This window comes from Nerophis ophidion, linkage group LG06 (assembly GCF_033978795.1).
Source record: "Nerophis ophidion isolate RoL-2023_Sa linkage group LG06, RoL_Noph_v1.0, whole genome shotgun sequence".
In the NCBI taxonomy this organism is placed as follows: Eukaryota; Metazoa; Chordata; class Actinopteri; order Syngnathiformes; family Syngnathidae; genus Nerophis; species Nerophis ophidion.
The window spans coordinates 63,247,679-63,274,719 of record NC_084616.1 but is presented as its reverse complement, the minus strand read 5'-3'; positions in this window follow the sequence as shown (position 1 = coordinate 63,274,719).

Genomic DNA, 27,041 nt, shown 5'->3' with positions numbered 1-27,041 from the left:
ACATTCACACACTAGGGCCCAATTAGTGTTGCCAATCAACCTATCCCCAGGTGCATGCCGGATTACCTGGAGGGCACCCACGCAAGTCACCAGGGAGAACATGCAAACTCCACACAGAATGACCCAGAGCCTAGGTAATCGAATCCAGGACTTTCTTACTGCGATGCACACACACTAACCCCTGTTCTACTGTTCTGCCCCAAAGTAAATAACTAGCCACATTATATACTTTCTTTGCAAAATAAATATGTTACATAACAATATTGGGATGAGGTTGTGTCTTGTCCAGGGTGTAATTTGCCTTCCATCCGAATGCTGTTGGGATAGGCTACAGCCACCCCCGGGAACCCAAGAGGGACAAGCGGTAGAAAATGGATGGATGGCTACTGAAGATTTTTATTTGAGTTTTTAAAAATGTTTTTCTTCCATTTTTGTTATGTTTGCTACTGGGGAAGGAGACGGCACAGCGAAGGAATGTCAAGTTCAACAGGTTGATTTAAAGACTTGATGATTACGTCGAGTGTGTATGCTACTATGTGTTTGCATGGAAGACTATGTGTGGAATTTATCATATGTAGATACCGTAAGGTTTGTTGAGGTGCGTGTTGGTTGAAAAGGGTGTCCAAATCCGAGAGGGAACAAGCCAGAGGTAGTCCAAAATCCAAGCGAGGGGCCCAAGGCAGAAGAGCGAGTCCAAAGTCCATAAACGAGGTCGGGGGATCCAGGAAGACAAAGGGAGGCCAGAAGGGAAGCAGCGGTGGTGACACGAACACTGTGGAAGAGCAGGAGAAACAGGATCAGGAAAAACACAAGGAAGTGGTCACTAGCAAGATCAGGAGGAAGTCGGCGACACGCGGCTTACGAAGGTAGTTTACGTTCCGACATCGAGGAGTCATCTTTATACTGCCCTCCTTCATTAGCATCAGGTGTGGCCTGCCGTCGGCTGCAGCGGAGAGTGGGCGTGGTCCGCTTGATGAGTGGGTGGGAGTCTGGTGTTTGCAGTGGATCTTCTGCGTGCACTTGCAGCAGCAGGAAGCACAGCGTGTGTGCGTGATATCCATCCATCCATTTTCTACCGCTTATTCCCTTTTTTTGGGGGTGGCGGGGGGCGCTGGCGCCTATCTCAGCTACAATCGGGCGGCAGGCGGGGTACACCCTGGACAAGTCGCCACCTCATTGCAGGGCCAACACAGATAGACAGACAACATTCACACTCACATTCACACACTAGGGCCAATTTAGTGTTGCCAATCAACCTATCCCCAGGTGCATGTCTTTGGAAGTGGGAGGAAGCCGGAGTACCCGGAGGGAACCCACGCATTCACGGGGAGAACATGCAAACTCCACACAGAAAGATCCCGAGCCTGGGATTGAACCCAAGACTGCAGGACCTTCATATTAGTGAAAGATGTAGTGTGTGTTTTTTTTTTTTTTAATAATAAGCAAAGAAAACTTGTGCTGGGGGATGTCCCGTCTAGTTAGTGTGACATCACGCATCCTGTTGTCATATTCCTTTGAGTATCGATCGATCTGTCTGCGCTAAGATACACAGCCTGTAGGTTTAATGTGCACATTTGAATATCTTGCTCAGAGAGTAAAATGTTTATACAAGTTTTGATTGCATTATGTCATTTTTAATGGGGAAAGACGTTAATGTCTTTTGTAATCATATTAGCATTTAAGCTAGTGAGCTAGCAGTAAGTAGTAAATGAGCAGTGTCACCAGTATGTGAGTTTGACAAAGTGTTAGCTATCATGGTTTTACGATAATTAAATTTAAAACGAACCGTAAAGAGTTTTACCGTGTTTTTTATTTATCATGACATCCCTAATTTCACATAAAGTATCTTCATTCTTGATGATAGGGGCAGAAATCGAGCAGCTTGGACAGTGATATTGCAAATTTCAAATAGATGGATGGGTGCACGATGTCCACGAGATGCTGCAAAGTCTTGTCAACCAAGACAGCCCCACAGCATCCACTCCTCAGCCTTCCCGGTAAGGTTTATTCAGGTGTACTGGAGAGGAGGCTACGCCGGATAGTCGAACCTCGGATTCAGGAGGAACAGTGTGGTTTTCCTCCTGGTCGTGGAACTGTGGACCAGCTCTATACTCTCGGCAGGGTTCTTGAGGGTGCATGGGAGTTTGCCCAACCAGTCTACACGTGCTTTGTGGACTTGGAGAAAGCATTCGACCGTGTCCCTCGGGAAGTCCTGTGGGGAGTGCTCAGAGAGTATGGGGTATCGGACTGTCTTATTGTGGCGGTCCGTTCCCTATACGATCAGTGTCAGAGCTTGGTCCACATTGCCGGAAGTAAGTCGAACATATTTCCAGTGAGGGTTGGACTCCGCCAAGGCTGTCCTTTGTCACCGATTCTGTTCATAACTTTTATGGACAGAATTTTTAGGCGCAGTCAAGGCGTTGAGGGGTTCCGGTTTGGTGACCGCAGGATTAGGTCTCTGCTTTTTGCAGATGATGTGGTCCTGATGGCTTCATCTGACCGGGATCTTCAGCTCTCGCTGGATCGGTTCGCAGCCGAGTGTGAAGCGACCGGAATGAGAATCAGCACCTCCAGGTCCGAGTCCATGGTTCTCGCCCGGAAAAGGGTGGAATGCCATCTCCGGGTTGGGGAGGAGACCCTGCCCCAAGTGGAGTACCTAGGAGTCTTGTTCACGAGTGGGGAAGAGTGGATCGTGAGATCGACAGGCGGATCGGTGCGGCGTCTTCAGTAAGGCGGACGTTGTACCGATCCGTTGTGGTGAAGAAGGAGCTGAGCCGGAAGGCAAAGCTCTCAATTTACCGGTCGAGCTACGTTCCCATCCTCACCTATGGTCATGAGCTTTGGGTCATGACCGAAAGGATAAGATCACGGGTACAAGCGGCCGAAATGAGTTTCCTCCGCCCTTTGAGATAGGGTGAGAAGTTCTGCCATCCGGGAGGAACTCAAAGTAAAGCCGCTGCTCCTTCACATCGAGAGGAGCCTGATGAGGTGGTTCGGGCATCTGGTCAGGATGCCACCCGAACGCCTCCCTAGGGAGGTGTTTAGGGCACGTCCAACCGGTAGGAGGCCACGGGGAAGACCCAGGACACGTTGGGAAGACTATGTCTCCCGGCTGGCCTGGGAACGCCTCGGGATCCCCCGGGAAGAGCTAGAAAAAGTGGCTGGGGAGAGGGAAGCCTGGGTTTCCCTGCTTAGGCTGTTGCCCCCGCAACCCGACCTCGGATAAGCGGAAGATGATGGATGGATGGATGGATGGATGGATGGGTGCATGTCCATAGTGGTTGTTTACCCTTTCTTCTGCGGACTGACATCCAGAGAGTCTGCATTTTGCTTCAGAGAGAGAGCTCGGTGTAGCTCCGCGCAAATGTGTTCTTCAACCCTGCGCATCTAAGTAATCATTGGTGAGTCTCTTTTTAAAGGCCTACTGAAATTAGATTTTCTTATTTAAACGGGAATAGCAGGTCCATTCTTTGTGTCATACTTGATCATTTCGCGATATTGCCATATTTTTTCCGAAAGGATTTAGTAGAGAACTCTCCTGACGGAATAAATAAAGTACTATCTAATCCAATCTAACATCGATGATAGAGTTCCCAACTTTTGGTCGCTAATAAGAAAGCCTTGCCTGTACCGGAAGTAGCAGACGATGTGCGCGTGACGTCACCGGTGTGAGGGCTCCTCACATCCTCACATTGTTTATAATGTGAGCCACCAGCAGTAAGAGCAATTCGGACCGAGAAAGCGACAATTTCCCCATTAATTTGAGCGAGGATGAAAGTTCCGTGGATGAGGAAAGTTAGAGTGAGGCACTTAAAAAAAAAGAAAGAAAAAGCGACGGCTCCGGGCGGCGGCAGTGGGTGTGTTTCAGATGTAATTAGACACATTTACTAGGATAACTCTGGAAAATCCCTTATCTGCTTATTGTGTTAATAGTATTTTAGTGAGATTACTGTCATAACTGAAAGTTAGATGGATGCAGTGAATGCCAGTGTCTCTCAGAGAAGCCAAGATCACAGCTGTCCTTTTGACAGCTACAGGAGGAGGTCCCATAATCCCCGGTAAGAGCTGACTTAATATCACAAATTTCCCACGTAAAGAAACATGTTCGCTTGACCGCTCTGTGTTAAAGCTTCACAACAAAGAAACACCGGCTGTGTTTCGCTGCTAAAGGCAGCTGCAATCCACCGCTTTCCACCAACAGAATCCCTACTTGACGTCTCCATTATTAATTGAACAAATTGCAAAAGATTCAGCAACACAGCTGTCCAAATTACTGTGTAATAATGCGATGAAAAAAGACGACTTTTAGCAGTAAGTGGTGCTGGGCTAATATGTCCCCACCAACCAATAACATTATAAACACGCGTCATCATTCCGCGACGTTTTTAACAAGAAACTTCGCGGGAAATTTAAAATTGTAGTTTAGTAAACTAAACCGGCCGTATTGGCATGTGTTGCAATGTTAAGATTTCATCATTGATGTATAAACTATCAGACTGCGTGGTCGGTAGTAGTGGGGTTCAGTAGGCCTTTAATGAACAGGGCCAACACAGGTGGACAGACAACATTCACACACTCAGACCATTTGGTGTTGCCAATCAACCTATCCCCAGGTGCATGTCTTTGGAGGTGGGAAAAAGCCTGAGTACCCAGAGGGAACCCACACAGTCACGGGAAGAACCTGCAAACTCCACACAGAAAGACCCTGAGCCCTGGCAACGAACCCAGAACCTTCGTTTTGTGAGGCACACGCAAAAAACCCTGTATCACAGTGCTGTACCACAGTGATGCACTCCCCCCCAACAAAAACTAATAATTACATTAAAAATTCAATATGCAAAATATGTTATAGGCCCCTTTGACACATTTTGAGCATTAATATTGTACCGTTGGTCAATATACTGTACATTTTATGTTTTTTAAAAGCATGGTAGTGTCACGGCCAGGGCGCATTTCAAAGCGCCCTCATCTTTGGGCTTTGCTTGCCGCGCCCACGGCCGCGTCACTCCCCCATGCTGTCAAGGCTGTGGGCGATCAGCAATCAGCGCACCTGGTAAATATGAGGGGGAGCTGTATAAAGGACTAGCTGTCCCAAGGATCCATGCGGGAACTTAGTTTAGCCTTGGTGTACCGTAAGCCCAAGACTTATGCTCTCTTTCTCTCTGCGTTTTCCCCCTGTGTCTGACATCCTTGTTTGTTCTCCCGTAGTTCCTTCCCGAGTCTTACCAGTTGTTTCCCCCATGGTTTTGGACTGCCTTCCTCGATCTGAACACGGACTCCGACGCCTCTCTCTGCCCCACAGACTTCATGCGTGTGTGTGTGTACGGGCTTACACACACACCTATCCACAAAATTATACGCCACAAATACACACCCCATCCCCACCAACCCAACGCCCTCGACGCAAATCCCATTAGGGTAATGTATGGATTGTCAGGGCCTGAGAGCTGCGGCCTACCATAAAGACCCCGAACTCCCTTCCCTCTTTTGCTAAATATCTCGAGATGTATGTTGTAACATGTATATGTGCTTTGCTATGGAGGTTTTTTTTTCCCACTCCAGACTGGGCCCCCTTAGGAGCCCAGTCTAGATTGTATTTTTTTACTCATCCTTCCCCAGCGTTTACCTTTTTCCCATCTTTAACGGGGCGCCTTATGGCGACCCATCAGCGTTCTTGTTCTGTAACCCTGTACACTGTTTGTTTGTCTAATCTTGAACAGGTTTGTGCTGAAAACAAAGTTTTGTTGTAGTTGTGCAATGACAATAAAGACCTATCCTATCCTATCTTATCGTATGTGGATCACGGACCCCTTTTGCCTAGCCCTTTTGGATTTGTCTGCTTCCTCATCCAACATCACGGTAAATACACAACAGCTAACTACACACATAGTCTAACATCACTTACTCTTGGATTTTGTCTCACACTCCATTTCTGGAGTTTATTTATAATTATTGTGTGATTTTTATATATACATAGTGACCATATATAATAAATACATAGAGCTATACGGTTCCTGGTGTCTTTGCCGTCAACTCCCTCGGCAATACACAACAGGTAGGGCTCCAGAAGCTCAACAATTTGAAGTCTCAAAAGATTTACTGACAATTGAACTCCAAATTGTCTTCCAAGGTATTTGACTTTTTAGGCTTACCTGTTTACTCATTGCCATACATATCCTTATCTGGTAACACTTCAGTATGGGGAACATATTCACCATTAATTAGTTGCTTGTAAACATGCAAATCAGTAACATATTGGCTCTTAATTAGTCATTATAAAGTACTTATTAATAGCTTTTATTGCATGGTCTTATTATACAACCATTAACTAAGAGTCTTCCCTTAATAACCTCAGAATTATTGCTTATTAGTGTCAGGACCGTGACTTGGATTTGTTTTGCTTCTTCCACGCAAAGGATGATTTGCACAAGCGAGACGTGAGTGTAAGTACATGTTTAATGTATTTACGCACTAAATACAAAAAAAAAATACAAACAAAGGGCGCTCACAAGGAGGTACGAATACTAAACTACAAAATACAAACATGAAACAAAAACACTTGCTCAATGGCATGAATAATGAAGAACTATCAACAAAAACAGCACAATGGCATAGCTATGGAAAAAAAATAAAACAAAACACTTTCTGTGACAAAAACAAGGGGCATGAACAGCAAGGTGCGTGGCAGGTGATCGAGGGCATGAAGGATGTGCAGCAAACAGCAAACAGAATGCATAAGCACAAGCAGTAGCAAAGTTCCCAGGCCGATGAACAGAAAACAAATGATTTAAATAGTGACTATGGTGATGAGAAACAGGGGCGTGACTTGGAGACCAGGTGTAAACTAATGTGTGACTATGGAAACAAACAAAACCAGGAAGTGCAAAACGGGAAACAAGACATAACATAAACATGATCAAACATAATCCTAATTTACAGGCATGACAATTAGTAACCCTAACCCTAACCCTTATATGTTCTCCCAGTGTCCAAATAACTCTTCATTAAGTCTTTGCTACTTAGAATATGTTCCCCATATTAAAGTGTTACCCCTTATTTATACTTCTCTCCGGGGAGGGGGGCGGGGGATGCAAAACAATTATAGTGCAATACGTTTTCATAACATGGTCAATACTGCCTAGTTTCTCTTGTTATATTCTTATTTTACTGTTATATTTTTATTCTCATTGTTGCTTTTTATTTTTATTCTTATTGTAATATTTTTCTATTCTGTTTCTATTACAACCCATTATTTAATTTTTACTGTTTAATTGATCTCAACTATATACACTGCAACTGGAATTTTTTATTTTCCTGAAGGAACTCTCCTGAAGGAATCAATAAAGTACTATCTATCTATCTATCTATCTATCTATCTATCTATCTATCTATCTATCTATCTATCTATCTATCTATCTATCTATCCATCTATCTATCTATCTATCTATCTATCTATCTATCTATCTTTACATTGGGAGCAGTATACACCAAGTAATGATCGGTTTCTCCGATGCACAGTGCAGTACAACGATGTAGGGCAAGATTTCAAGTGACAAGAACAATTTGCGGTTTCATACCTGTCGCCAAGACACTGACAGTGTCTTCTTTACTGCATTTATTTATTTTTTGGGGGAGAAATTGGGTATTAAGTTATCTACCTATTCAGAAATTAATTTGTTTCTCTCTGGGGGGTTTTCAGGTCATGTTATTAAAGTAAACCATAGTGTTTTCTTGTCTAAGCCCTTTTCTTCTTAGAGTTGTGTTTATATTGTACGTAATTTGAGAGTGACAAAGTGTGAGTTAAGTACTAAACAAGGAAAACAAGTGCAAGTGGGCATACGGAGCCACTGCCAGTCTTGCTGCAGTGCTCATTCAGTTGAGTGTTGTATCCATTAGTGAGTTCTCTCTAGGGATTTGTTAGCCTGAGGTGCTTTAGTTAATTACTGAACAATACAAACTCTCCTGCATGAACAAAGTTATTCCTCCAAAAAGAAGAAGAAAAAAGGGGATGCATTAAGGTCAATAAGGAATTAAAGGCCTACTGAAACCCACTACTACCCACCACGCAGTCTCATAGTTTATATATCAATGATGAAATATTAACATTGCAACACATGTCAATACTGCCTTTTTAGTTTACTAAATTGCAATTTTAAATTTCCCGGGACCTTTTTTCTTATAAACGTCGCGTATAATGACGTGTACGCGTGACGTCACGGGCTGTTAAGAATATGAGCGCTGCACACACACACAGCTAAAAGTCGTCTGCTTTAACGGCATAATTACACAGTATTTTGGACATCTGTGTTGCTGAATCTTTTGCAAATTGTTCAATTAATATTGGAGAAGTCAAAGTAGAAAGACGGAGTTGGAAAGCTTTAGCCTTTAGCCACACAAACACACGGTGATTCCTTGTTTAAAATTCACGGAGGTGAAACTTTGGTATGGATCACAGCGGACATGGATCCCGACTACATGTCAACCAGCAGGTTTCGGTGAGAAAATTGTGGTTAAAAAGTCGCCACTTACCAGATATCAGCTGACCTTGTGCCGTCCATACAGCTGCCGTCCACTTCCCCGAGACACTGCGCGTCAACACCCGGCCGTGGACGTACACTTCCGACTATCAGGTACTGTTAAACTCACTAAAACACTAGCAACACAATAGAAAGATAAGGGATTTCCCAGAATTATCCTAGTAAATGTGTCTAAAAACATATGAATCCGTCTCAATGCAACGCGATTGCAAACGCATTTTTTTGTTTTTTTTTCTAGTCCGTCGCTATCAATATCCTCAAACACGAATCTTTCATCCTCGCTCAAATTAATGGGGAAATTGACGTTTTCTCGGTCTGAATAGTCGTTCTTGTTGGAGGCTCCCATTAAAATCAATGTGATTTATGAGGAGCCATCAACATGTGATGTCAAGGTCTGCGACTTCCGGTAGAGGCAGGGCTTTTCTCCAGTTGCGAACTTTATCGTGGATGTTCTCTACTAAATCCTTTCAGCAAAAATATGGCAATATGGCGTAATGATCAAGTATGACACATAGAATGGACCTGCTATCCCCGTTTAAATAAGAACATCTCATTTCAGTATGTCTTTAAGGAAAAGGGTAATCAAACGCGTAGGCATCTCATATTTAGCCTTTACGTGTTCTTATCTGAGTCAATGGCAACATACTGTACATGCAGTGGATCTCACCTGACACATCCACCGTGGAGATGGCAGACAAACCTCCTTTCTTCCCTCATTATTTCAACCCCAGATCAAGATAAAGCAGATGTAAGACGGGATTTTAGATGGAGGAATTATTTCAGGATCCGTCCTTTCACACTCATCTGTTTCAAGATGGTAATACTCAGCGTCAGCGGTAATCTATCTAAGAGGCTAATGATGAGGACTCTCCTTTTTGAATTGGCATGCTCGGATCAGAGATAAGACATCACTGGAGTCAAGATTAGGACATCTGACGTGAGCAGTTAAGTGAAGATCTCGAAGAAAGTGCAATTTTAATTTGACGGTTGTATAGGTTGAGCAGTTACAAATCAACTATTGTGAGGTATCTTATTTACTAAAAGCAACATATAAAATGCTGTTTATCGAACTCTCTCCTTAGGACAATACCGCATGGAAGCAAAGTAACAAGCTGGTGACCATGGCCAGAACAAGAATGTCAAAGGTTACCAACATAAGGCAATTGTTGCGTGAACTTCTATCAGCTGTCTACTATGTTTTATGTTCAATAGTATGAGCAATGTTTTCAGACATCCACACCACTGCCCTGTCACCGGAGCATGAAACAAAAAGGCTGCAGCAACAGTATCTTGAAATAAATTATTTAGGAGTGATTAGGTAGAGGAAAAACAACAACAAACAAAAGGTTGTGGGAGTGAAGATAGTGGCGGCCATGCTTGTGAGTGCGGACTAGCTGGGAGTTGGGGTGGAGTTGAAGTGTACTGCCCTCTGAGAAATGTAATCAGGGACATGCACATGATTATAGAGGGGCAGGGGCTCAAAGTCAGGAAAGGGCAGGAACATTTGTTTTTGTCTTTTACACAATATGAAAATTAATGTAAAATAAAAGTTTCTAATAGGAAGCTAACTACTTAGCTGTGTGTCCTTTGTAAGTAAAAGTGATTGCCATTTCGTTTGTGTCAACAAATTATTGTCATAATGAGTTAATTCACATTATCATAGGCTTGGAAGACATGAAAAGCAACAAAACACTGGTTTATCATTAGGCTATTTATTGTTAAAGATAAGCACTTTAATATTGAACATTGAACAGTGCAACATGAACTTTGAAAATAATAAATAAATAAATACCCAAATGGAAAAAACTTCAATGTGAAAATCTGCCCTTCTTCCCTTAACTTGATGAAAACACCATCAAGTTGTAACTTATGGTCTTTCTCACTTAATGCTCAGACTAAACAACTGAAGCGCAATACAACTTTATATCTAAACCTCTACTGTGAGAGAAATGTGATCCACCGTAAACACAGTGCATTTTATTTTGAAAATTAACCCGGTATTTTATTTTGTATTTTGTACACTACTTCCTGTCCCGCACGATCAGCTCTGCTCTGTGCGGATTTCAATCAATCAATCAATCAATGTTTACTTATATAGCCCTAAATCACTAGTGTCTCAAAGGGCTGCACAAACCACTACGACATCCTCGGTAGGCCCACATAAGGGCAAGGAAAACTCACACCCAGTAGGACATTGGTGACAATAATGACCCAGTGGGACGTCGGTGACAATGATGACTATGAGAACCTTGGAGAGGAGGAAAGCAATGGATGTCTAACATGATACTGTGAAAGTTCAATCCATAATGGATCCAACACAGTCGCGAGAGTCCAGTCCAAAGCTGATCCAACACAGCAGCGAGAGTCCCGTTTACAGCGGAGCCAGCAGGAAACCATCCCAAGCGGAGGCAGATCAGCAGCGCAGAGATGTCCCCAGCCGATACACAGGCAAGCAGTACATGGCCACCGGACCGGACCAGACCCCCTTCACAAAGGAGAGTGGGACATAGAAGAAAAAGAAAAGAAACGGCAGATCAACTGGTCTAAAAAGGGAGTCTATTTAAAGGCTAGAGTATACAAATGAGTTTTAAGGTGAGACTTAAATGCTTCTACTGAGGTGGCATCGCGAACTGTTACCGGGAGAGCATTCCAGAGTACTGGACTTTTTTGGGGCTTTGGGAATCACTAATAAGCCGGAGTCCTTTGAACGCAGATTTCTTGCCGGGACATATGGTACAATACAATCGGCAAGATAGGATGGAGCTAGACCGTGTAGTATTTTATACGTAAGTAGTAAAACCTTAAAGTCACATCTTTAGTGCACAGGAAGCCAGTGCAGGTGAGCCAGTACAGGCGTAATGTGATCACTTGATGTGCCGTGCTCAATTGACGCGCCGTGCTCCGACGTCCGGCAAAAACAGAAGCTCACACATTGAATTATAGAATAATACAGCATTTTTCTGAAATATTACTCATATTAGATGCTGAATAAGTGGACGGCGACTAGAACATAACTCACAGGTTCAAATTGCTCCACTGTCACGTCTCCTCAGGCCGCAGTTGGCTCTCTCTCCTCTCTCTCTCTCACTCACTCACTCGCTCCCTCTCTCTCTCTCTCTCTCTGGCGGAAGCGCAGGCTCAAACAACCCGATATTACAAGAAAACGTGGAGTTTTTGTACCTCTGTTTTTTTTTTTTGTTTTTTTTTTTACATCCCTGACAGGTATTTATTAATGTTGTTCAAAGAATAATAAAAAAAAAACACACACACACAGGAAGAGGGCACTTTTTAAGACGAGGCAAAAAAGGGCAGGGGCTCAAGCACCCATAGGGCCCTATGTGTGCACATGCCAGCCTGTAATGCTTATTCTACCCACTTTGACAAAAGGGCCATTCTGAGAAGCCAACACTATTATTACTTTGAACAAATCATGCACTAGTGGTGGAATATCACCAAACACTGTGTTATATTACCCTGTGTGTGTGTTGTTGTTTTTATTCATTCAATTTCACAAAGTAGAGTTAGTGCGTAGTGCTTGTGTAAGCCTCCCGCTCACAAAAGGAGATCAGCAGAGGAGAATTAGTGGCATGCATTGTTTTGAACGGTTGCTTTTAAGTGAGAATGTTACTTACTGTTTTTTGCAGACAGCAGTGGTGGGGAGGTAATAGTATTTAAAAATGTATAGGATCTGGCAGTTCTGCTGCCCCCTGTCTTCTTTTCTTTGCAGTGCCTGGTTTCCGGTTCACAGTGCGTAGCCACCTGATACTCATTTCTTCCTGACTACTTAAGCTCTCCAGTCCCTTCACTCCCTGCCAATAGATTCCTGATGATTCACCCTTTCAGTTGTGTTCATTGCCTCTGCTTTGGCACCACTTACGCATCTCGTTTCCTGTGGCTCAGTCCCGGCGTTGCCATATAGTGTTATCTCGTACCTCTCCACACCTTATGTGTGCATCTTTAGTTATTTTCCCTCACTCTTTTTTGAATGCGGTTTTTTTTTTTTGGTATAATTATCTATTTTTGCTTTGCGTTGGAGTCGTGGTGCATTCAAGCCAATCGTGACAAAATGTCCAAGCATGCAATGTGTTCACCGTATTGCATGCTTGGACATTATGGGACGGTGCGGCGCATTTGGGAGAGTGGCCGTGCGCAACCCGAGGGTCCCTGGTTCAATCCCCACCTAGTACCAACCTCGTCACGTCCGTTGTGTCCTGAGCAAGACACTTCACCCTTGCTCCTGATGGGTGCTGGTTAGCGCCTTGCATGGCAGCTCCCTCCATCAGTGTGTGAATGTGTGTGTGAATGGGTGAAAGTGGAAGTAGTGTCAAAGCACTTTGAGTACTGTCGTGGAAATTTCTTAAAGACGATCCTTTAATGACAAATAGCTTTAAAATGATTTATTAAAGTAACAAACAAATAATAACAAGCTTTGCAAAGCGAGACCAAACCAGAACGACACATCCGTTCGTTCCAGCTTGTTCTAACTCCTTTAGAATTTGACATGAAAATTATACATTCTCAGAAGTCCCACCCTCCATGCTCATTTACACCAGTGGAATGAATACCCAAAGTCCTGTGAAGAAGGAGAGGGTGTCGCTTGCCCAGAAGGGGAGGGTCACTCAGGAAAGGGGAACAATTTAGCTCTGTTGGGGGTCAAGAATAGATGACACATATGCCCAAGTCAACTAAAGTCCACATGTTACATCAAAGACACAGGAGACAGAGCTTGATCAGACAATAGATCTCTTGCTAAGTGTCACATTCCTGAGCCCAATAAAAGACTTTTGGCGACCCGTTCAAAGAACATCATCAATTAAAACGAGTACAAGTAATTTTGCTATCACAATACCTTGAAAGCAGAAATGCGCTATACAAGTACAACCCATTTACCATATTAATATACCTTCTGACAGGAGAGTATATGCCACCCTTATCCATAAGATTCAATATATGCCTTGTCCTCACTAAGAATTATTACGCCAAAATATCACGTCCTTGACTGAATGACTTGAAGCCTCACTGTAGAACCGTAAGGTTGTGCCAAATTTCAACAGGTTGCCTTTATGTAGATGTGCCCTATCATCCACATGACATCTGCTGCAATAGTCAGCCGCAGTTTCAGTAATCAGCGAGCTTCCTCTTCCACCTCTTTCTGAGCATCCTCGATAAGGAAAAGGAAAAAGCGGTGTCATATTTATTCATCACCAGCTTCTCGATTCAACACCGCGCAGAGGTGCTGCACGCACAGCCCACTCCAGAGAAACAATGAAAGACAGCATAATGTGGCAAAAAAAAAATTGCCCGGAAAAAAATTGTTTTAATATTTGCTCTGGTTTGCGTTATAGACTTGAGAGAGCGGTGATGGTGAAACTTCTGTTTTTCCACCTGTGTAATAAAGCAGATGAGAACCCCCTCTGTGTAGAGGTAATCATTTTCTCATCATAGCAGGAGAGCTGGAAGGGCGTAGAGAGAAATGGGAAATTGAGTAATACTCAAAACTGGAGGGAATATGAACAACAAAACAATTGGAAAAATAGAATTAAAAGATGTAAGTAAAGAGTACGGAGAAGAACGAATAGAGTTGTATAACTAATAAAAGGAAAATGAGTACAATGAAGTGTTGAATAATTCAATGTTTTTAGGTATTGGGGAATTGTAAGTGTGGCACTACTTCACAATAGCCACAAGAGCACAATATGGGCCATGAATTTAGAGCTGCACGGTAGCTTCAAGGGGCTTGGGATTCATTTTACCTAATTGTGTGGCTGTGAAGGAAGTGATTTAGGACCTGATCCACATATGGAAAAACTGATATCCAAGTGAGATCAAACACAGTGGCACAGTACTTCAATTTACAAGTGCCTCAATTTATGAATATTTTCACAAACAAGCGGTTCCTCTGCTTAACTGTTAAGTTTTTAGAGAGGACCTGCGATGAATGTTATCTTTTGTGACTTTTAAAAGTTAAAGGGGAACATTATCACAATTTCAGAAGGGTTAAAACCAATAAAAATATGTTCTCAGTGGCTTATTTTATTTTTCGAAGTTTTTTTGAAAATTTTACCCATCCCGTAATATCCCTAAAAAAAGCTTTAGAGTGCCTGATTTTTGCTATCTGTGAAGCCATCGTCCATTTTCCTGTGACATCATCCAGTGATGCCAATACGGATAGCACAGCAAGATATTGAAACATTAGCTCGGATTCAGACTCGGATTTCAGCGGCTTAAGCGATTCAACAGATTACGCATGTAATGAAACGGATGGTTGGAGTATGGAGGCAGATAGCGAAAACGAAATCGAAGAAGAAACCGAAGCTATTGAGTGAATAGCTATTGACGCTATTCGGCCATGTTTGCCTTAGCATCGCCGGTAAAATGTGCAGACCAACGATCCGAAGTTTCACATCTTGTGACACTGGATCAACTTAAATCCGTCGATTGGTAAGTGTTTGTTTGGCATTAAATGTGGGTGGTGGGAAACGCTGGATGTAAATATACTTTCAAATGTATATACAGCTAGCCTAAATAGCATGTTAGCATCGATTAGCTGGCAGTCATGCCGCGACCAAATATGTCTGATTAGCACATAAGTCAATAACATCAACAAAACTCACCTTTGTTATTTAGTTGACTTTATCGTTGGAAATGCATCTGCAGGTTATCCATACATCTCTGTGCCATGTCTGCCTTAGCATCGCCGGTAAAATGTGCAGACACTCCGGCACATTCAATGGGGGTCTGGCGGAAGATTTTGTTGACTTTATCGTTGGAAATGCATCTGCTTTGAGTGTCGCAGGATATCCACACAATCTTGCCATCTCTGTAGTAGTATAGCTTTCGTCGGTAAAATGTGCGGAACAAACGACTGACCATTTCGTCGGCTTTCCCCACACCAACGTATTTTGAACAAATTTCGTCCAATTTCTTGCCACTTTCGCATCTTTGGGCCAGTGGTGCAACTTGAATCCCTCCCTGTTAGTGTTGTAACACCCTCCGACAACACACCGACGAGGTATGATGTCTCCAAGGTTCCTGAAAATAGACGAAAAAACGGAAAATAACAGAGCTGAGACGCGGTATTTGTAATGTGTTTGAGAAAATGGCGGCTTTGTTATCTATGTGACGTCACGTTCTGACGTCATCGCTCCGAAAGCGATAAATAGAAAGGCGTTTAATTCGCCAAAATTCACCCATTTACAGTTCGGAAATCGGTTGAAAAAATATATGGTCTTTTTTCTGCAACATCAAGGTATATATTGACGCTTATATAGGTCTGGTGATAATGTTCCCCTTTAAAAATATTGGCTAGCCATGGTAAACAATGCCAAAGCATCAAATAATAACGTTCATGGAGATTTGAATTTCTCTATTTGCGTGATTAGGAGCATTTTTTTAATAGTTGGGAATCAGAAATGTCACAAGTTGATGGCCGTAATTATATTGACATTATCGGACATTTCTACTGAATTGATTGCAACATTTAGACATTATGGGCCTGATGTACTAAAGGTTTGTGTGTACTAATACTGTAGATATACAAACTTGACAGCACACGTAAAGCTGATTTACTAAACTTAAGCGCATCGGATTGCGTTTCTGTGAGCAGAGAAAGGAACACAATCCCTATAGCTCGGTTGTTAGAGCGGCCGTGCCGGCAACTTGAGGGTTGCAGGTTCCATCCCCGCTTCCGCCATCCTAGTCACTGCCGTTGTGTGCTTGGGGAAGACACTTTACCCACCTGCTCCCAGTGCCACCCACACTGGTTTAAATGTAACTTAGATATTGGGTTTCACTATGTAAAGCGCTTTGCGTCTCTAGAGAAAAAGCACTATATAAATATAATTCACTTCACTTCACAATCGAATTAGCGTCTCTTGTCTTCAGGAATACGCAGAATGTTTTGGGGTACCGAAAGTAAAAATCCAATCCGTCATGTTTTGTGGTCACGTTCTGTTTGGTTTTGGACTCATAGGGCACTCCTGTTTGTTTTTGTCCCCATGACTACCAATTAGTTTTTACCTGTCATGTCACGCACCTGGTTCATTTGGACTCATGCACCTGTTAATCACCACAGCATTATTTAAGCCTGTAGTTGCCAGGCAGTCAGCCTGGCGACATCACCTCCTAGACACCCATGTTATCCATGTCGATGATCCATGCTCTTTCTCAGTCACAGTAAGTGTTTTCGTTTTTGTTGTCCATAGTTTTGCCTTAGTGCAAGTTTTAGTTTTCATAGCCAAGTTTTTGTACCTCCTCTGCGAGCGCCTTTTGTTTGTTTGTTTTTTTAAAATTAATATTTAAAATATGTCATTACCTTCACGTCGTGTCCGGTCCAATCGCTTTGCACCACGGGAAAACGAACCACACCATAGTCCACGTCATGACAAAATCACACTTATTTAGCTTATGTATTTTTAATATGTAGCATACTTTTCTTACATTTAGCTAATTTTATTCACATTTGGGATCGAAATAAATTATAAACCAAAATGTTGAATATAAATATAAATATTAAATATAAATGTTAATATCTATCTCAAATGATATTCTAAATGTGAATGTTAACTAAAAATTATATATTTTTTTGTATAAATATAAACGTTAAATGTAAATACGAATATAAATGATAGATGATAATTGTAAATGTTAAATAAATTCAAATCTAAATGTAAATTGAAATTTTAATACAACTATGGCCTTTTCCTCTACCTAAACTTAACAAACTCTTTACTTGGACTAACATTCTTTAGATGGCTTCTGTGTGCTTTATAACCTAGTCCACCTAATGTACAGATTAATTCTGGTTGTGCTTACCAACCTTGAAGCTATTTTATTTAGTACTTGGTGTAATGATACATGTGACCAGTAGATGGCAGTCATACATAAGAAATATGTTTGAACTGCTACTTTAGACCTATTAAATAAATGATGTTCGCAAGCAAGCAAAAAAAAAAAGGTTGATGTCTCATTGAGAATATAGAACATTACACACGGCGCTCAAAAATCTGCCAAAATGTTTTAGTGCAACTTTTGTAAGATATGAAGCCACACAGCTTGATAGATTGTCAGCATATTTCAGCTACCATAGTCTGACGATCTGTGCTTCAACATACGGGTATTATTACGGTGTGTGTGTGTGTGTGTGTGTGTGTGTGTGTGTGTGTGTGTGTGTGTGTGTGTGTGTGTGTGTGTGTGTGTGTGAATGAGGACATTAAAGGCTTACTGAAATTAGATTTTCTTATTTAAACGGGGATAGCAGGTTCATTCTATGTGTCATACTTGATCATTTCGCGATATTGACATATTTTTGCTGAAAGGATTTAGTAGAGAACATCGACAATAAAGTTCGCAACTTTTGGTCGCTAATAAAAAAGCCTTGCCTCTACTGGAAGTAGCAGACGATGTGCGCGTGACGTCACCGGTGTGAGGGCTCCTCACATCCTCACATTGTTTACAATCATAGCCACCAGCAGCTAGAGCATTTCCGACCGAGAGAGCGACGATTTCCTCATTAATTTGAGCAAGGATGAAAGATTTGTGGATGAGAAATGTTAGAGTGAAGCACTAAAAACAAAAGAAAAAAAAAAAAGAAAAGGCGACGGCTCCAGACGGCGGCAGTGGGAGTGATTCAGATGTTATTAGACACATTTACTAAGATAATTATGGGAAATCCCTTATCTGCTTATTGTGTTAATAGTGTTTTAGTGAGATTATATGGTCATACCTGAAAGTAGGAAGGCTGCGGTGAACGCCAGTGTTCTTGAGAGAAGCCAATGGTGGAGCCAAGATCACAGCTGTCAAAAAGGCAGGAGGAGGTTGCATTATCCGCTGAAGTCTCAGGTAAGAGCCGACTAAATATCACATGGGACCCATTACCTCCCTGCTTGGCACTCAGCATCAAGGGTTGGAATTGGGAGTTGAATCACCAAAAATGATTCCCGGGCACGGAACCGCTGCTGCCCACTGCTCCCCTCACTTCCCAGGGGGTGATCAAGGGGATGGGTCAAATGCAGAGGACACATTTCACCACACTTAGTGTGTGTGTGACAATCATTGGTACTTTAACTTTAACTTTGACCGCTCTGTGTCAAAGCTTCACAACAAACAAATAAACAACGGCTGTGTTTCGGTTGCTAAAGGCAGCTGCAATCCACCGCTTTCCACCAACAGCATTGTTCTTTAGAGTCTCCATTATTAATAGAACAAATTGCAAAAGATTCAGAAAAACCGATGTCCAAAATACCGTGTAATTATGCGAGGAAAAGAGACGACTTTTAGCCGTGAGTGGTGTTGGGCTGAAATGTCCGCTCCAACCAATAACATCACAAGCACGCGTCAACATAAGCGTCATTATTCCGCAACGTTTTCAACAGGACACCTCGCGGGAAATTTAAAATTACAATTTAGTAAATTAAACCGGCCATATTGGCATGTGTTGCAATGTTAATATTTCATCATTGATATATAAACTATCAGACTGCGTGGTCGGTAGTAGTGGATTTCAGTAGGCCTTTAACTCGTGTCTTGTTTCTCGATATTATGCAAAACCAAATTTTCTTAACTATTGGCAACTGCTGTTTAGGATCTGGATGGATGGGTTAATTGATCTTTTTTGTCATTGCACAAGTGCAACAAAATGTTCTTTTCAGCACAAACCCGTTCAATGTTAGACAAACAAATATTGTACTGGGTCACAGAACAGGAATACTGATTGGTCGCCACTACGGCGCCCCATAGAAGGTGGGGAAAAAGATAGGCGCTTGGGTAGGATGAGTAGAAAAAAAGTAAATCTCAGACTGGGCTCCTGAGAGGGCCCAGTCTGGAGTGAGAAAACTTAATAGCAAAGCAAATATACACGTTACAACATACAACTTGAGACTTGCAACGTAGGGTGAAGGGGCAGGCATCCGCCCCGAAACTGCCAGCCACTGGCGCTGCTTTGTCCATCATTCTACATGGAGTGAAGCGTCAAAGGCGTGGGATTAGGGGTGGCTTATCTGTGTGTGTGTGTGTGTGTGTGTGTTTGTGTGTGTGTGTGTGTGGCGTGTACTTTTCTTGGATGCATATGTGTGTGTAAGCCTACAGCGTGTCTCTGCTCCGCGACCCTGGTGCTCTCACAAAAACAGAGCCAGTCAGTCCAAAGTCAACAACTCCAAATGTGTGTCCATTAGAGACAGGAAAAGGAGTTGTGTCTTCATTGCACTGTCCTTCTGGAGAGTCTCGAAGCCAGGGAAACAATCCAAACGTAGAATGTTTGTGTTTGCGAGCGAAAATAAATGTGGTTTTCACTCTTAATTGTCTATTTCTGGTCCTCAAATTCATCATGCAGAGCAGACAGTCAGATGTTATCCAAAATCAAGAGTGTCCACAGTTCTGCATTTGCGGCAGCTATGGGGCACCTTGAATCTTCCAGTTAGTCGACAAACCAAAGCGATGCTTACTGAAAAAATTAGCTGATGTCCTGGTATGATGATTTCGAGTAGGTAGATATCTTCAACGTCCGCAGCGTGTCTCTGCTCCGCGACCCTGGTGCTCTTGCAATAACACAGCCAGTCAGTCCAAAGTCAACAACTCCAGATGTGTGTCCATTAGAGACAGGAAAAGGAGTTGTGTCTTCATTGCACTGTCCTTCTGGAGAGTCTCGAAGCCAGGGAAACAATCCAAACGTAGAATGTTTGTGTTTGCGAGCGAAAATAAATGTGGTTTTCGCTCTTAATTGTCCATTTCTGGTCCTCAAATTCATCCTGCAGAGCAGATAGTCTGATGTTATCCAAAAACAAGAGTGTCCACAGTTCTGCATTTGCGGCAGCTATGGGGTACCTTGAATGGCTGCCAGCATCTTCCAATTAGTCGACAAACCAAAGCGATGCTTCCTGAAAAAATTAGCTGATGTCCTTGTATGATGATTCCAAATAGGTAGATATCTTCAACGTCCTCAGCGTGTCTCTGCTCGGCGACCCTGGTGCTCTCGCAATAACACAGCCAGTCAGTCCAAAGTCAACAACTCCAGATGTGTGTCCATTAGAGACAGGAAAAAGAGGTGTGTCTTCATTGCACTGTCCTCCTGGAGAGTCTTGAAGCCAGGGAAACAATCCAAACGTAGAATGTTTGTGTTTGCGAGCGAAAATAAATGTGGTTTTCACTCTTAATTGTCTATTTCTGGTCCTCAAATTCATCCTGCAGAGCAGACAGTCTGATGTTATCCAAAATCAAGAGTGTCCACAGTTCTGCATTTGTGGCAGCTACGGGGTACCTTGAATGGCTGCCAGCATCTTCCAATTAGTCGACAAACCAAAGCGATGCTTACTGAAAAAAATAGCTGATGTCCTGGTATGATGATTCCAAATAGGTAGATATCTTCAACGTCCTCAGCGTGTCTCTGGTCCGCGACCCTGGTGCTCTCGCAATACCACAGCCAGTCAGTCCAAAGTCAACAACTCCAGATGTGTGTCCATTCGAGACAGGAAAAGGAGTTGTGTCTTCATTGCACTGTCCTCCTGGAGAGTCTCGAAGCCAGGGAAACAATCCAAATGTAGAATGTTTGTTTTTGCGAGCGAAAATAAATGTGGTTTTCACTCTTAATTGTCCATTTCTGGTCCTCAAATTTATCATGCAGAACAGACAGTCTGATGTTATCCAAAATCAAGAGTGTCCACAGTTCTGCATTTGCAGCAGCTACTGGGTACCTTGAATGGCTGCCGGCATCTTCCAATTAGTCGACAAACCAAAGCGATGTTTACTGAAAAAATTCGCTGATTTTCTGGTATGATGATTTTGAATAGGTAGATGTCTTCAACGTCCTCAACTGAAGGGTCACCAGGTACGCGGCACTCCTTCCCCTCCCAAGAGTCCGTTGTGTGTACTGTAACAACCGCTCCGTCAAGACAGGCTGGTTCCCCCAAAGGTAATCAGTTAATCAATTCCATTGTTAAGATTATAGAGACCACCACAAAAAGAAGAAACAAGAAAGTTAAGACAGGACAAAACAAAGAAGCAAGTAGGAGGGATAAGTGAGAGGGAATAGGAGCATCCACCATCAATGGGTGCCAGTGTGGGAAAAAAAAACAAGTCCATATGTCCCCAAGATGTACGTGCGTCCGCCGTTTTAGTCCATATATATATACATATTATACATAATCAGCTACTGTAAGAAAGTGTGATTGAATTTTTACATTCAGCATTATGCTGATTATCAGAACACTCATAATACCGGAAGGAGAAAATGCACACATAGTTACACTCAGGGTGATCCACCAAGATTGAAATAGTTTTGAATAGGTTGCTTGTAAATCTACTGAGAAATATGGTCGTTCTAATCTTGCTAGATTTCTGTGATGATGTAATACGAGAGTACCGTTCTCCTTTGGGACTGATAGTCACAGTTATTTGGTGTCGAACCCCAAGATGCAGAGAAGGAGGCAGGCATAGAATATGAAAACATGATTTAATTAAAACTAAAAAAGAACAAACAAAAAGCACGCACGTGGGAGGAGTAACAAACTAAGGGAGCTAGCACTGGAAGCTAGAAAACAAAAAGGAACTTTAGCATGGAAGCTAGTGGATAGCAAACAGAAAAACTGGAAATAACTAATGGCTAACAAGAACAGCTTACTGCTACGACGACCAGAACAAAATGTAGCACGACAGGTAATAGCTGAAGAGAATCACATCGACACAACAAGAGCAACATATGGCAACGACAAGTCCGAATGACAATACAATGATCCAGCAACTGACACAAGACAAAGCAGGTACAAATAGGAGCGGGCTGATTGGCAACGGGTGTGGCCAGGTGCCAATCCGCCGCAGCTGAGGAGGAACACAGCACCCAGGGAACAAGACAGGAAGCTGACAAAATAAGAGCACTAGACAGGAACTAAGGACAGGAAATACTAAACGCAGAGGAAACAGACAAATGCAGAGGAAAAAACTAAAACATAGACAAACTTTCAGGGGAAAGCCTGACACTGATGACAGAGCCACGTGTCAGACAGCACCGAAAGAGTTTGAAAACACTGCAACCCCAAATTTTAGATCTAAAGTGTGGCAAACATTTTGATATTGTTTTTTTTTTAAAAAAAAAAAGAATGTTCAGTTGGATAAAAATATGGCCATTTGTCACGTTTGGAAAGCAGGGATCAAGTAGCGGCAGCACAACTAATCTGAGCACTCACCTGTTGTGATGGCATCGAGACACTCAAACTGGCAATGAGGGAGCTAAGGATGCTAATGCCAGCAGACCTTTTTATAGTTTGCACACACAGTTTAGCGTGTGGTATTTGGATCTTAGTAGACCAGTCTTATTGCATTGGACAGCCTCCCTCTCTGTTCTCTGCTCAACCAACTCAGCTCAGACTGTTGCCACTGAAACTTCCATATATAATTTTTTCCCCTTTCATTTTGCTTCTGCTTCTTTCTATCCCCTCTTGCTCTTGTATGACTGCGCCAAACACTGAATATATAAATGATATAAAATACTAAAAATGCGTCAATGGATGAGTGTGGAGAGCCGACAGCAGGCTAGGACAAACAGTGGTTCTGCCCAAAATGGCGGCCAGGAGGCGGAGCATGCTGTGGAGCAGAGAGACACTGCAGCCATCAGAGTCAGGTGCGTGAACAACACAGCTGCTCTCAATCCCTGTATCTTCTGCCGCAGCATAAAAGGGGAGAAGGAGGAGCAATCATGGCAGAAGTAGGAGAGGAAACACCTAACAACGAAAACGACGAGAGCGACCCAGAGAGAGATGAGCCCCTCGCGGAAGACGCAGCCGCCGGCCACCGAAAGGCACGCCGTGACAAGCAGAAAGAGAGGTCGCGCTAGAAATTGGCCCGACCGACTGGCAAGAAACTTGTTCATTGAAATAATAAACAAGAGTCAATCCTGTTACAATGCGTTTTGCATCGATGGTCACGGCAACCCACACGATGACGGCTGGAGACCTGTCACAATGGGCTTCACGGTGGCGGAGGAGTTAGTGCGTCTGCCTCACAATACGAAGGTCCTGAGTAGTCAGGGTTCAATCCCGGGCTGGGGATCTTTCTGTATGGAATTTGCATGTCCTCCCCGTGAATGCGGGGGTTCCCTCCGGGTACTCCGGCTTCCTCCCAATTCCAAGACATGCACCTGGGGATAGGTTGATTGGTAACACTAAATTGGCCCTAGTGTGTGAATGTGAGTGTGAATGTTGTCTGTCTATCTGTGTTGGCCCTGCGATGAGGTGGCGACTTGTCCACGGTGTACGCCGCATTCCACCCGATTGTAGCGGAGATAGGCACCAGCGCCACCCGCCACCCCAAAGGGAATAAGCGGTAGGAAATGGATGGATGGCATCAATGGGTTTGTCTGAACAGGACAAATAAATAAATAAAAAATATATATATCATTTTATTTTTTTCTAACTGGTGACGTCCTTCACGCTCGATTGAGGATGCTAGCGGGCCATGATTTGGGGTTTTGGGAATTGTCTACTGGAGGATGAAAATCAGAGCTGCAAAAACTTCATGACAGTAGAGGACTGTGGTTGCCTCACCTACCTTGCTAGCGCTTGAGTAAACATCTGAACCACAAGAAAATACAGACTTCAACCAGCAGGTTGCGGTGCTTGGACTTTGACCAAGACTTCCGTTTATCGTCATTCAAATTTGAACTTTGCAGTACAGATAAAGACCGAATTTTGTTGCATTAGTTCGTTGTAGTGCAGGATAACAGAGCAATAATGTGCAGATCTAAATAAAACGATTACCGTACAGATAAATATATTGCATTTTTTCATATGCATCCACGTTTATGGATGTATGTTATATTGTATATTGAGTTTTGACATTTGTTCCACAGTCAGGGTGAGAAGGAAACGGTATCTCCATTCTTCCTCATGTCTTGCATGCAGGAAACAATTGACCATTAACAATCTTTGAAGCCTTTGAAGTCATTGTTTGTTGCCTACTTTTGAAGACTCCCATTTTTCAATTGATATTCTTGAAACTTTTTGGAATAACTTTTCTTTGCCACAAAACAGACCAAGGCGATTAAACTATTCTGAGAACACTTTTCTGCATAAGTAGTCTCTGCAGTTACAAATATTTTCCATTCAAACTTCAAGACAATGTTTTAAGCCGTTCTTCTTAGCAATCTTTGTATATACATATTATCACCATCCTTGTCATTTGCCTGCATCCTCACTGAATGTTATGACAATTAATGTGATTGTGCTTTAACAGCGAAGGTTTGAGTGTTGTAAAACGCAATCGTTTTATAAACACGATTATAATAGTCTTTGATTGAAGACGTCAAAATATAAAGTCGCTCTATGATCATTGCCATTTTAAATGATCATGTTAATTTTGAAAACTCACATACAATTGAATAAAGGCCACACTTGGTCAACAGCCATACATGTCACACTAAAGGTAGCCGTATATACAATGCCAACACTGTCATAAACCTGCGCCACATAGTGACACCACACTAAACAACAATGACAAACACTATTGGGGAGAATATTTGCACCGTAACACAACATAAACACAACAGAACAAATTCCCAGAATTCCCTGCAGCACAGACTCTTCCGGGACGCTACAATACGAATTACCTTGACAATAATGAGCATTGTTTGTGTCAGGCTTGCCACTGGCAGTTTATTTATGTTTTAGTTTTTCCTCAGTGTGTGTTAAGTATTTCCTGTTTTTAGTTCCTGTCAGCGCTCTTATTTTGTCTGTTTCCTGTTTTTTTCCCTGTGCGCTGTTTTCCCCTCAACTGCAGCTGATTGGCACCTGACCACAACTGGTGTCAATCAGCCTGCTCCTATTTTACCTGCTTTGTTCCTCCAGTCAGTGCTGGATTATTGTCACGTATTGCATGTCGCTTCTGTTTTGGATTTTCGTTGCTACCTGTCGTGTTGTGTCGTATCATATCGGGTCAATGCTATATTTGATAGTGGTTTGTAGCTTACTGTCTTTTGTTCCTTGCTTCCAAGTTTGTTTTCATACTACATGTACGACTTCTGTTTCCTGCTCGATACCTGCTAGCTTCCACGCTAAGCCGTTTTGTTTGTTATCCGCCCACGTGTGCGCTTTTTGTTTGTACCCTTTGTTTGTTTTTGTCTTAATTTTTAAAATTAAATCATGTTTTCCTGCAAAATGCCTACCTCCTTCTCTGCATCTTGGGGTTCGTCTACAACAAACTCTGACAGTTTGCTCCTTTTAACATGTGCCACAGTGTACACACAATTGTTACTCTCAAGTGTCCCGGTCAACTCTAAAGTTATTGTAGGAGATCACACTTGAATAAAGGCATTTAATTTTTGTAAAGGCCAAAATGGAGAGCAATGTTTGACATTAATGGAACAAGAGGAACAGACAAAAACACTTTTCCTCTAACATCCTAGTGACCTTTGGATTTGTTGAGGGACTTTATTGGTTCTTTTAAACCACTTCCTTTCTTTGGGAGTTCAAACTGAATGCGCAGCTTTTCCTGGCCCACTGTTTAATTTCCTGTAAAGTAATAAACAGGCAATTTATTTGAGTCGGCAGAGCGGGGCTTCCTCAGAGAGAACTCCTCAGTCTCTTGCAGTCTCTCGGATTCTGCTGATTTCCCTACAGCCTTTATGAGTGATCATTGCTGCGGTCTTTGTTCTAATTCGCCTAGTATTATACTAACAGATGTTCATTTTTATTGTTATTATTCAATTTTTTTCCCCTTTTATAATGAATCGATTGGACACTATGGGCCTGATCTACTAAAGGGTTGCGTGTACTAAAACCTGTGCAAATTTAATAGCACATGTAAAGCTGATCTACTAAACTTGCATGCAGTGGATTGCGTCTCGCACTTTTTTTATTTTGCTTATCGTTCGCAATCTTTATGACCACGGATTTAGTTTCTTTAATGCATACTGAATATTAAATAATCGTCAATAAAAGTCTGCTTACAGCGGAGCCAATGGGAGCCCCAAAAATTCCCCCCCATAAAATGCAATGAATAACCATTCAAAAAGCGCCAAAAATAATCAATGTCCATTTTGTGACATGAATATTAACCAAGTATTAGTGATACTTTTATTATAAGCTTAGACAAACTATTTCTAATGGTGCTGGGATCAATTCCTGTGTCCATATTTATTATACATTTATTGCAACTCATAAATCATGCCTCTTACCTGAAAAATAGATGGCTGGGAATATAATCCAACAACTCACTCCCACTAACAACATTGTCCTCCGTTTTTTTTTTAAAAACAATATATTGGACAAACTTTTAAGGAAATATCGACTTCTGCCTGTAAGGGTTTATCCACCCATCCATCTTTTACCGCTTGTCCCTTTTGGGGCAGCGGGGCTTGCTAGAGACCATCCCAGCTGCATTCGGGCAGAAGGCGGTGTATACCCTGGAAAAGTCGCTACATCATTGCAGGGCCATCACAGATAGACAGACAACATTCACACTCACATTCACACACTAGGGACCATTTAGTGTTGCCAATCAACGATAACAGTCTGAATGGTT